Raw genomic sequence first — 11,483 nt, forward strand, 5'->3', positions numbered from 1 at the left:
ACACAGAGATACAGAGAGAGAGCAAGCATGAGCAGGGGGAGAGGCAGAGGGAGAAGCAGCCTCCCTGGTTAGCAGGGAGCCCGATGTGGGGCTCGATCCCAGGACCCTGGGATCATGACCCGAGCTGAAGGCAGACACTTAACCATCTGAGCCACCCAGGCGCCACTTGCCGAAACTTTTTTAACATGCATCTAATGAAACCTTTAAAATATAACTTACAGTTTATAAGATATACAGTGAACAAAGGAAAAGGTAAAACAAAAGCACAAAGAAACAATGAGATAACTCTAGAAAACAGGCCATTCTACAAGGAAATGATCTGATCTTCTCAAAGAAATGTCAATATCATAAGAAAGAGGAGTGGAGGAAGGAGCTTTTCTAGATTAAAAGAGACTAAAAAGAATCAACTGCAATGCAAAAATCTTGACTGAATTCTGGTTTGAAAAAAATCATTTTATGGAACAAATGGAAAATTTTAAACATAGACTGAGTATTAAATGCTATTAGGAAATTACTGTGATTTTTCTTAGGTGTTGGTAATGGCATAGTGGTGACTGTGGAGATATCTATTTTCTTTTTAAGTTTTATTTATTTAAGTAATCTCTACACCCAACGTTGGGCTCATGACCCCTAGAATCGAGAATCACAAGCTCTTCTGACTGAACCAGCCAGGTGCCCCAAGAATATCTATGTTCTTAGGAGATACATCCTGAAGTATTTTGAGGTAAACATCATAATATTCACAGCTTTCAAAAGGTTCAGTAAAAGTATACAAGTGCACATATATATAGAAAACAATAAAGCAAATATGGATGGCTATTGGTAACCTGAATCTAAGTGGCAGACATATCAATGACCTTTGTTCTGATTGTTCAACTTTTCAATATTTTCTAAGTTTTTTATTCCAAAAAAAAAAAGGAGGGGAGAGGCAGGAAGAGAACTAAAAGAAAACAGAGTTGCAAAAGCAAGTAAGGAAAAAATATGATCTAAAAGTCGTTTATAAACACATATCTACATGGTCACCTAAAGAACTTTCTCCCTTACAGTTAAGAAAAAAATCCAGAGATTACTCAGCCCACTATCATCTGATCAATGTAAGTAAACAGATTTCAAACACATACTTACACACTACAAACAGCAATAGTACTACAATCTGTCAATGATTTAAGGAATGTTTGTCATTGGCAAACAGAACGTTTTCTTATGATACCTCATAGTGAATCAAAATACATTCTAACACATCTATTAAACTATTAGTAAGAAATCAAGAAAAGCATTTCTTTGAAATTTCTTTACTTCAAAAATTTCTTTACTTCAATCACACTTGAGACAGCTAGCCAACTATCTTTCTAAGATTTACTTTTATTAGCAACAAACTTTGATTAGCCATTTATTCTAAATGCCACACAATGGGGGCGCCTGGGTGGCTCAGTTGTTAAGCATCTGCCTTCAGCTCAGGTCATGATCCCAGGGTCCTGGGATTGAGCCCCGCATCAGGCTCCCTGCTCAGCAGGAAGCCTGCTTTTCCCCCTCCCACTCCCCCTGCTTGTGTTCCCTCTCTCGCTGTGTCTCTCTCTGTCAAATAAATAAAATCTTTAAAAAATAAATAAATTAAAATAAAATAAAATAAATAAATGCCACACAATGAAATTCTTTAAATTTCTGATCTCCTATTTAAATATAACAAGAAATAGACACATTTGCGGGGGGAGTGGGGGACTTGTTGAGTATCAACTACGTGCCTACTGTTTTACATAAAGTGTTTAATGATAATCTAGTCTCAGGTAAATATTTCCAATTTGAGAAATGAACAGTGTTGAAGCTCAGAAATGTTAAAGTGACTTGCCTATAAATGACAGCTTGTAAGTGATGAGGCTGGAAATTGAACTGAGGTCATTGGAAACCCAGGTTTGAAAGTCCCTATTCTTTCCACTTAATTGGCCTTAATGGATTTAACATTTAGACAGAAAAGTCCATCTAAGGAACAAGTATGTTTAAAAAAATACCTTCATATTCAAAGAGCTACATAATGTTAAAGAAAAATCAAAACTGAGAAAAAGAAAAAATACACTCTAAAATTATTGTTGGTTGTAAAAAAGAACCAATTCTTAGCAAGCCAGCTGTCTATGACATAGGACAGCTAGTACTTTCCTCACTGTACATGTAAAATTACACTCCAGTTGCCCGTTGGATGACCCCACTGCCAAAATATGCTAGCAACATAATTCACATTAAAACTCAGAGGCCAAACACCATTTGGAAAGAGCTTTACATGTTTACTATACACATCTCCAGCAAGTTCACCATTCAAAATTAATAGGCAATTTTCAACAAATATTCTTTGATCTATGATATTCTTTTTTGCCACTCTAAAATATTAAACTTATAAATGAGAAAATCTACCTAAATACAAACATCCCACAACTGAATATGAGAATATTAGTACAATGCGATTGTAAATGTCTGTTGTATATAGGTATGCAAAAATTGCACTTCTACAACATAACTTATGTTTATTCTTTCTATAGGATCAAAATCCCAGTATCTTTGTCTCTTTTATGTTTAAAGATACATACAAAATATGTAAAAAAATCTGTACGTTAAAGAGTTTTTCCCATTTTAAAATTAAATCCTCTTTGAACTGGATTAGTGACTAGAAGAGGGCATGAGGTGGCTTATAGAGTTGTAATATTCTGCATCTTAATATGGGTGTTGATTACATTGGTGTGCTTACTTGGTGAAAATTCATTTAGGATGTGTGTACTTTTTTGTATACTTTATAATTTATAAAAAGCTAATGTATATATTTTAAATCCCTAATCTAAAAACCTTCCTTCCTATATGATAGGGATATCAAAGAAATTAAAGCCCAGTGAAGAAAACAGACAAGTAATTAGGAATTTCATTAGGGAGCTATAACAAAAGCAAACACTATGCAGGAGCACACAGGAGTGGCATCTAACTCAACCTAGAGGAGGTTAAAAAAAAAAAAAAAAAAAAAAGCTTCCTGAAGATTGAACTGAATCCTGAATGGGAGAAGGGAAATACAGGAAAGGAACAGAGATGCAAAGACAAGAGAAAAAGTACTTTATCTGAGCAGAAACCTCAGTTCAATAAGGATGGATCAAAGAATTTAAGGAAGAGAGCAAGGAAGGAAAGCCTAGAGAAGTAACAGGTCATGAAAAATCTCACATACATGACATGCTACAGTTAAGCTTTATCCTGAAAGCAGTGAGAAAACACTAAAGATCTGGGGCGCCTGGGTGGCTCAGTCGTTAAGCGTCTGCCTTCGGCTCAGATCATGATCCCAGGATCCTGGGATCGAGCCCTGCATCAGGCTCCCTGCTCAGCAGGAAGCCTGCTTCTCTCCCTCCCACTTACCCTGCTTGTGTTCTCTCTCTGGCTGTCTCTGTCAAATAAATAAATAAAATCTTTAAAAAAAAAACACTAAAGATCTTTCAAAAGGAAAGGACATGATCAGATTTGTATTTGTACTACAAATGTCAATTATAGTATGTTCCATGCTTGCAATCCCATTTTGTGAGAAATCAGCCTGCACACTGCCCCTATGCTTTTCACCGTTATGATCCTGCCCCACACCCACAAGCACAAATAAACACACCGCCAACACTAAATGGCCAGGAGTGATCACATGACCCAAGTATACAGACTTGCTAGCAGTCCATGAGAAAAAGAACTGAGCCAAAGAGATTGTTTCTTAGGAATTCAAACCAGAAAATCCCTGGGAGAAGGAAGAAGTTAGTAAACAGGAGCTCAAGTTAAAACAAGAGCAACCAGGAGGCAAAATGTTGGCACGGTAGTGACAGTAGTTGTAAGGAGGCAGAAATTAGGAATAAATGGAAGCTGGGAGATAAGAGGAGGAAAAACTGGAGTAGAGAGAAAAAGTAAGCCAAAGAGAAATAGTAAGAGTAGCTAAGACAAGTTAACCGTAGAGCACTAGAGTGAAATCTGTCTTTTCCTGCTTCTAGTTTTATTTATTAAACTCCTGTTCTTCTTGAGACCAAGTTGTTTTTTTTCCTAGGTTCCCTTGTGCATGTTTCCTTTCAAAAAGCACTCTACTACTTACTGTAACTTGAGTCTCTTTTGCAAATGAAACAGCCTAACAAAAAGAGCATTTTAGAACACCTAATCCAGCAGCAGTGCAGAGAATGAACTGGAGGGTAGGGCAAAACAAGAGGCAGAAAAGAGAGAGCAACAAGACCACTTAGAAAGCATTAGAGGAGGGGCACCTGGGTGGCTCAGTCGTTAAGCGTCTGCCTTTGGCTCAGGTCATGATCCCAGGGTCCTGGGATCGAGCCCCCCATGTGCCTCCCTGCTCAGCGGGAAGCCTGTTTCTCCCTCTCCCACGCCCCCTGCTTGTGTTCCCTCTCTCGCTGTGTGTGCGTGTGTGTCTCTCTCTCTGTCAAATAAATAAATAAAATTAAAAAAAAAAAAAGGCATTAGACGAGGACAACAGACATCTGGGGTTAAAATAAAGTAGAAACAAGGCGCCTGAGTGGCTCAGCCGGTTAAGCGTCTGCCTTCAGCTCAGGTCATGATCCCAAAGTCCTGGGATAGAGCCCCACTTAGCGCTCTCAGCGGGGTGTCTGCTTCTCTTTCTGACCCTCCCCCCTCTTTTGCGCTCTCTCTCACTTGCTTTCTCTCAAATAAATAAGATCTTTTAAAAAATAAAGTAGAAACAATAAAAATAGAAATAAGAAATTATCTGAAATATCACGAGGGAAAATGTGCAGGACTTAATGACATTGGTAGTAAGGTACAGAGTGGAGGATGATTCACAGGTCCCTGCAGACTTCTGGAGAGGAGAGTGGTGCAATTCATCAAGATAGGAAATCAAAAACAAAATTCGTTGCAGTTTGCCTCCTTCTACCCCCTCCTTTTTGGAAGGAAGAGAAGCAGAGAAAGAGTTTTATTTTGTACAAGGCTGAAGTGTTTGTGAAATGTGAATCCAAGTGGAGACGTCCATTAGCAGTGATTCACAGGGGTCTAGAGTTGACAGAGATCTATGCAGCAGCTCTAGACTTAGGAATACATAAAGTTGATGTTAGATTTTAAAACATGACCCAAAATTCTTTGACTAATATATATTTAAACTAAGTTAATATAACTTAAAAAATCATGCAAACTAAGAAACTTAATATTTTTGGCAACCATATTTTCAAACATCCTGCACTTCTCCACAAACGAAGACTGAACCAACTTCTAAAACAGCAAAATCCAAATGATTAGAAAAGACGGACTTATAGTACTAATTTCTACTGAGGCTTTACTTAAAAAAAAAAAATCAAAGTTTATTCCATTTTCCTCATAAACTATCTACCACTAATGTTAACTAAGGGAAAAAGCTTAATCACATGTTAGACAGTGAACCTCATTATTGATACTTAAACTACAATAAGATTTTTTAAAGAATTTAATCACTTAGGGAAGCCTGGGTGGCTCAGCCATTAAGCGTCTGCCTTCGGCTCAGGTCATGATCCCAGGATCCTGGGATCGAGCCCTGCATCGGGCTCCCAGCTCTGCGGAAAGCCTGCTTCTCCCTCTCCCACTCCCCCTGCTTGTGTTCCCCCTCTGGTTGTCCCTCTCTGTCAAATAAATAAATAAAATCTTTAAAAAAAAAAAAATAATTTAATCACTTAATTTACTATCTTTAGACATTCAACTCTACCTACACTATAAATGTTGGATTTCTGTCCCAAAATCTTTTCTCCTCTCATTTACACATTTTGCCCCCAAAATCTATTACTACCATCCCAGAAGTTGATAATGAACTTAAGGCACAAATCCAGCTGCCTCTTGGCCATCAAGATCTGACAGAAGTATAATCACCCAAATCCAACTTGTCACAAATTAAATTCTTCTTTCTTGACAAAAATAACAATAAAAATCCCATTCCTCTCTCATATCGATTCCCACTTCAGTAAAAGGTACAAGCTAGAAACCTAAATCTTCTATGAACCTTCTCCCTAATCCCAAATCCAATGAAATCACCAAATCCTGTCTACTCCCAATACCCAAATCCAGACCCACTATCATCATTTGCCTGATATTCCTGCCTTCAGTCTTAGACTACTCTTTAATCCACTCTACTCACTGCAGCCACAGTGACCTTTTAAAAATGCCAATCTGATCATTTCAGTACCCTACTCTATATCCTTCAATAACTTATTTGATAAATATTATAATCAGCATCAAAGCTAGTCACTCCATGGAAGCTCAGAAGTTCAATGAGAACTTGACTTATATCCTTTTTTGTAAATTCAATACAAAAGAGTCACCAGGAAATTTGAAATCCTGATAATTACTTGGGACATACATATAACAGCTAATACATTTCAAAGAAAAGCATGTAGCATTGTCTGTAAAAGCAAAGACTAAAAATAATCTCAAGATCATAAAAACAATAGTGTCCAGCCCATAAATGAGGCATTTCCATATGTACTGTTGTATGATTTCTAGGATCTGTTATTAAGTAGGGGGTGGAGGAGGGGGGAAAGCTCTAGAGTGTATAGGAAGCTATAGAGTGTAAAGTATTTGTGGTGATTTTTAAGAATATAAATATATTTAAGAATATAAATTTGAGAATGTATAGGTTTGTATAATGCTAGAAATATCAAAGGAAAGACCCACATGAAGATGGAAATAGAGGTTGCCTCTAAAGAGTGAAAACGGGTGGTTGGAGGATATAGGGGGAAGAAAAACTTTTTACTGCACACACTTTTGAATCTCTTGACTTTTATACTATGTCGAGTTATTACGTATAATTTTAATATGATGTTCTCCCTCCTCAGCTTCACACACACAAAATAAAAATTTTAAAAGTACTAACTACAAAAACCTCACTATACTTCATCCCTATACCAACGTTAAAATTAGGTACTGATCATTTAGTGTAACATTGCATTTTTTTCTTGACAACTCAGAAGTTCAACTTCCACAAAATTTTATTCACTATTATCACTACTGCTGAGAAGGCTGTTGGTAATGACATCAGTCAACACTGCATGATAACTGTACTTGCTCCTTAGAAAAGCAAGACAGCAGCATCAGGGAGCAGAAATTTATTATTAGATTGACATTAAAATCTTCAGGGATTAAGGAAAGCTACAAAACGTGTTTTTCCAGCAAATTCAAAACAACACATTAAAAAAAACAATCCCCCGGTATCATTCAAAAATAAAAAAATGCGTAAAAATCTACAGGAAGGTGAAACAAATGATATTACATGGAGACACTGTCACATCCCTTAGTGTAATGTGATTTAATCCTTAAAGAGGTCCCTAAATGTCACACGTTCTACGGAAGAGACAAGATGAGAAGCAGGCTGTGTGACGTTCTATTAGCACACACACCCTCTGCCCTGGGCTTCCACACTCTTCCCTGTCCCTCCCTCCTCAGCCACCAGATTAAACTCTCCAAACACGGGTGTCAGTTGGTCCCCTTAAGCCCCACGGGGGGTGGGGGGGGCACTAAGTTAAGCAAACATCCCTTCAGGATTTAATAGCAACCCCTTTCAACCAAAGAAAAGAGAAAGATAACAAGGTCTGCCCGAGAGAAAGGCTGGGGGAGAGGCTGCTGTCTGATGGTGTCTACAGAGGTGCTGACCACATCTCCTGGGAGGTGAAAGCATCACCAAACAGACTACCCCAAAGCCGAGGTGGTGGGTAGGGCTGACCGGCAGCGAGCTGGGAGGGAAGGGGTCTGCAGGGAGGGGGTGGGCTGCGATGGATCTGCCGTGGAGCTGGGGGTCGCTATGGGTTAGGGGGCGGCCGTGACCGGGTCTCGGAGGAACTGTGATCAGGTCAGCTTATGAGAGGCCGTAACGGAGTCTGGAGGCTCCATTAAGAGTCCTAAGAGAGTCCGAGGGGGTTTCTAATGGGCTGTGCTGGAGTGGGGGCCCGTGACAGAACCGCCGGGGGGCTGGCGGGCCAGAATGGTATCTGGCCAATGGAAGATACGAGGGCGGGGTCTACCAGGGACCCCGCGCAGTGATCGGGTGTCCGGGTGGCTCCCGGGCAGACTCGCTCGCGGGGCGTCTCCGCTGGGGCGGGGCGGAGGGGCCCCGCAGGAGCCAAAGAGCGAGACCGAGACGTGGGCCGGGCCGGGCAGCAGGGCCGCGGGGCGGCTTGGGCGGGTCTTACCTCGGGCTCCGCCGCGGTGGCCACCACAGCCCCCTCCTCTTCGCCAGAAGCCACCTCCCACGCGGCTCCAGGGTCAGGCCGCTGGAGACAGCATAGGCTGAGGCCACCGAGGGTCGGACGGTTCCAGGAGGGTGGGCCCAGCAGCCTCAGGGTCCGGGAGAGCGGCCGCCGCGCATCCCCCGCCCTGTCAGAGAGACTCCGCCCGGCCCGGGCAGGCACATCCCCCGCCGCACCCCGCCCAGAGAGCACGCGTCGGACCGCCGCCTCAGCCGCTGTCGCTGTCTCTGCCGGGGCAGCGGGTGCCTCCGCCGCCGCCTCTCACAGTCCTTGCGGTACTCTCAGCAGCCACCGCCAACCGCCGCCGCGTCCCTCGTCCGCTCAGGCCCGCGCGCCCCCGACCCCGCGCACGCGGCCCCGCCCCGCGCGATTCCCCGGCTGCAGACGAGCAGGCGCGCGCGCACTTACCTCCCACGCCCCCTACCGCCTGCCGGAGCCGGCCAGCCTGCCGGCCCGGCCCCCGCACGTGACGCCGCCAGAGAGTACCTCAGGCGCTTGCGCGGGCACGCCCCATTCGTCCGCCCCAGGCGGCCCCGCCCAAACTTTTCTTCCTCACCTTACGGCAGAGCTCGGAACCGTGCCTCAGATTCTCACTCCACTGGAGAGGAGTGTCGCAAGGTTGGGGTAGAAAACTCTGGGTTTGCGACTGTAGCTCTCGCTTTCCGGCCAATACAGAGGTGCCTGAAGGCTGGTTGGGGTGGTGAGGCCCGAGGCAGGTAAGAAGCCGCCTCCCTACTTCGTTTGGTCGGCGGTCTGTCCCGTCAGGGAGCCGCTTTCTAGCCCTCTCAGACTTAGCATATCCTTGCCCCCTCCCCAGTTCTGGTGCAGGGTTCTCAGCGCCGCCCCTCTTAGCCCCCGCCCCTTCCCACACACACGCCCTCTCTCCCCGCGTTTCCCCGCCCCCGACCTCCGTTTCCTAGTCTGACTTTCCATTCATTCCTCAGACTTTTCAGAGTGCTTTCTCGTGCTTTAGACTCTAGGAAGTCAGAAGCAAATGAAGCAATTTCAGTCTTCTGAAGTGCGGTGTTATGTGGGAGACGTTGAGAGAATCCGTAATAAAGTAAAAGTATGACGGAAAAAAAGCACAGGACCCTCTGAGCATAGAAGAGGGGCCCCTGATTGTGTGGAGGGACTGGGGGAAACCCTTTCCAAGGTGACCTTTGAGTCACTCCTAACTTGTGTTAAAAGGCTAGTGAGCAGTAGCTGGTCGAGAAATAGGAGATAGAAGCAGAGGGAATGACGGGGGCAAAAGCATATGACAGTATTGACTGTAAGAGTAAAAAGTTAGAGGAGTAGAGTTGGTGGAGCCCATAGGTGTAGATTACCCTTTAAAGAAGCATCGTTGTAAAGGGTGAGAGAGATGAGGGACGAGAATGTGGGCCGAAAGAATGTTTTCTTTAAAGATGGGAGACTTAGGCATAAAAGTGTACCATGGAACTCAGGAGTGGACAATTCATGGATGAAGGTGGCTAATTTATAGCATCTAGAGCACTAGTGGAACTCAACCTTGTGTGCACGTTAGAATAACCTGAGAAGTTGTTTTTTGTTTTGTTATTTGTTGTTGTTTTTTAATAAAACCAATGTTGTTCCAATTAAACAAACTCTGGAGTTAAGGGCTCAGGCATCAGTATTTTTTAAAGATCCTGAGGTGCGCTGAGGGTTGAGAACCACTAGAGGAAAGGAAAGGATCGGAAGTAAGGAAGGGCAGGAAGTTGATGGCGTTGGCTCTGTAACATTAAGATGGAAGTCACTTGATGAGAGAGTTGGGGATGGAATGAGAAGCTTGAGCAGAGTGATAGAAGTTTTGGATAACTACTCTGGGCAATGGGAAAGGTGTCATTTCTGCCTTTCCCTTCAGCACACTTCCATCCTTCAATCTTAAGTCCATCTCAGGGCTCTCTTTCCCTTTCCCTAGCATCCAGCATCTATCAGCTGGGGATCCAGCCTTAGGGCTCAATCAAGGGCATCTTCATTTCTGTCCCCAAAAAGAGCTAAGTCAATTTGAGATTCAAAGACTAACTTTACTCCCCTAGAGATTACTGCATACAGTGCCTTGCCAATTCAGAATCTGTCTTCTGTTATTCAGCAATCATTTAAGTTAGGAAAGAGATATATAAAGACAGTTAAGATATGGCCCTATTAAGATCTCATACTATTAGGGAAAACAAACCTTTTAAAAGAACAATTCACTTGGCAGGCAGAGAGGTCTCTATAAGGCAGAGGCAAAGCCAGTGCATGGCTACTGTTTATTAACTAGGGCTAATCCAAAAACTTGTCTATCAGCCTCCAGATAAGAGTGAGTTACTGTTGTCTGGTATGACTAGGGCTTAATATGGAGAGTAGGGGTGGGGCAGAGATAAAGATGATAAAGTGGGTGTGAACAGATTATGAGGAGCCTTGAATTCCATGCTAAAGTGTTTAGATTATCTACTATAAGCAATTAATAGGTATAAAAAACAAAGATAAAAATAAAATAACCTTTTTTTACACCATGGACTTCTTTGGCAGCCTGTCCTGTGGGCCCTATCTCAGAATGTTTTTAAATGTGAAAATAAAATACATAGAAACAATATCAATTTTATTGAAAGTTTTAAAAATACTAAAAAACAGGTGTATGATGTAGTTATGTATGTGCCTCTTTATGCATTAAATAACACCTGGCAGCAAGTAATTTCAAAATAGTGATGAGTAGAAATTATATTTTGCGATACCTGTACAACTTCAGTGTGATATGAAAATATATTTCTATTGGTGACAAAGGTATAGGGACTGCTAATACTACTGTGGATCATTGCCTATACTTATTGAAGAAAATGCTAAATTTCAGTTAGATATTATCAAAAATCAAGGTGCAATTTTTTCCCAGTCCAAGTTCATGGAACTTTTAATTCTAACTACATCCTGGCCCATGGACTGTAGATTTATAAAAAGCTGACTATAATGGTTTTAAGCAAGGGCATGACAGATTAGATCTGTGTTTCAGAAGGGTACTGCCGTAGTGTTCACTTCCCAGCCTCTCTGTGGGAGTAGGGAACTGGCTATTCTCCTTTTGTACCTAAGGGCAGCAACCAGTACTAATCCATTGTTGCCTAGTAATTTGGGCCTACAGGAGTATTGGGCTTGTGGCTATATATGCAGGAGCAGTACTAGGAAATAAATTGGGAAAGATATGTTGGGGCTCTTTTTGTGGAAATCATTGAATGCCAGGGTATAATTTATATTTAATTTGGTAGATAATGAAGATGTTAAAATTTTTGGAGTAGA

The 11,483-nt window shown here is 42.2% G+C and overlaps 2 protein-coding genes across 14 annotated transcripts in view; one reads left to right on the forward strand and one right to left on the reverse strand.

The window, feature by feature from the left end:
* The window catches only part of MYO9A (myosin IXA), a 271,185-nt gene extending 262,269 nt beyond the window's left edge, over nucleotides 1-8,916 (reverse strand). For 6 of the 11 annotated variants that reach the window (XM_081831342.1, XM_081831337.1, XM_081831343.1 and 3 more), the window contains exon 1: nucleotides 8,163-8,550. The gene's annotated coding sequence lies outside the window, so the exon portion shown is untranslated. Of the gene's footprint in view, nucleotides 1-8,162; nucleotides 8,551-8,775 lie in introns of those variants that run through there. The other 5 variants (XM_081831346.1, XM_081831339.1, XM_081831345.1 and 2 more) reach the window with 2 other exon arrangements.
* SENP8 (SUMO peptidase family member, NEDD8 specific) overlaps nucleotides 8,795-11,483 on the forward strand; it is a 15,502-nt gene continuing 12,813 nt past the window's right edge. The window contains exon 1 of one of the 3 annotated variants that reach the window (XM_081831369.1): nucleotides 8,795-8,935. The gene's annotated coding sequence lies outside the window, so the exon portion shown is untranslated. The remainder of the gene's footprint in view (nucleotides 8,936-11,483) is intronic. The other 2 variants (XM_081831370.1, XM_081831371.1) reach the window with 2 other exon arrangements.

Source organism: Leptonychotes weddellii, chromosome 9, assembly GCF_054177405.1.
Source record: "Leptonychotes weddellii isolate Sample4059 chromosome 9, ASM5417740v2, whole genome shotgun sequence".
Lineage (NCBI taxonomy): Eukaryota > Metazoa > Chordata > Mammalia > Carnivora > Phocidae > Leptonychotes > Leptonychotes weddellii.